Raw genomic sequence first — 1,462 nt, forward strand, 5'->3', positions numbered from 1 at the left:
TTCCACGACATTCTAATTTATTGAGATGCACCTGTATCTCTATCTTTTCACTGGAAGAGTGTTTTTCTGTATTGTTTCCTATATTGGGATGTTTTCCCATAAATCCCATATTTTTATTAATGAGTTACTATTATTAACAATAACAACTTCATTAATAATAGACTTTATCATCTAACAAAGAAATATGGGTTCATTCTATTCCTATTCACGACTGTATGTATACAGCATTTTAAAACTTTTTTCAATTAGAGTCTCAGTGAACTTTTCTACATTTTAGAACTCACCTTCACCATCAGATTTTGTGTGATTTTTGTAGTCTCAGGTCAGTGAGAGAGGGACATTCTAAAGCATGTAAGAATCGGCAGGCAAGTCTGTTGTGCTCTTACTGAAATGGCCTTTTGGAGGGGTCATATCAGAAAAAAAAGATTAACATTACATATGGACTTCTGGAAAAATTATAAAAACAAAATAGGATCACTCCTCTACAATACCAGTGAAGCAAACTTTTAGATTTAATATTTAGATAAATACTAATGATTTATTGTGTAAAGAGTTCATTTAGAATCTTTAGATGTATACTCTTAGACATTTAAATTGCCATTTAAATGTGAAGATTAATTTTAAATTCATTTTTAGACATTAATCAATATGATAAATGAAGTAAAAGAGGCTCGGTTGTTTTTATTTGCAATAAATACTCATTTGCTCATGGAGCAGTGTCATTTTGTGTTTTGAAAAAGATGAGCAGTGAACATATACTGTAAGTCTTTGAACAGTGGTGGAGATGAACAGTGATGTCAGATCCAGCTGAAAACAGGTGGGGATGATGCCATGATGAGACAAGGACGTCATAATTCAGGATAGGAGAGCAGTGGTGTCACATTCCAAGAACAACCAGATCACCTGATTCTGTGCAGTGTGTCTCTCTGAGTGACCCGAGAGCATGATGCACAACATGTGGTGCGATAGTATGAGTACACACACAAACGGGCCTGGACTACCACCACACAGTTATAGTACATATCCCTGCAGGACTCATCTACAGAGAGAGACACAAAGAGAGAGATATCTTAAAGGTACAGTTCACCCAAAAATGAAAATAATCATCTGTCATCATCTTATTATCCTAACCTATATGTTTTTGTTTGTTTGATTGTTTTCTACATTGAGTTCCACATAGTTTACACTTTATTTGTGTTTTTTGTAACTGTGTGGATCTTGATAGTTATAGTCTCCATTCACTTTAATTAATTTTATGGAAAAGAGCAGTTTATTATAATTTTAATTAACTTTTATATTTTCTTTTTCATTTTAGTTTAATTTCTTAATATATATATGTTTTCTATATGTGACCCTGGATCACAAAAGTAATAAGCAGCACGGTTATATTTGTAGCAATAGCCAACAATATATTGTTTGGGTCAAAATCATCGATTTTTCTTTTATGCCAAAAATCATTAGG

The sequence above is a fragment of the Sinocyclocheilus grahami genome, unplaced genomic scaffold, assembly GCF_001515645.1.
Source record: "Sinocyclocheilus grahami isolate Dianchi unplaced genomic scaffold, SAMN03320097.WGS_v1.1 scaffold5456.1, whole genome shotgun sequence".
In the NCBI taxonomy this organism is placed as follows: Eukaryota; Metazoa; Chordata; class Actinopteri; order Cypriniformes; family Cyprinidae; genus Sinocyclocheilus; species Sinocyclocheilus grahami.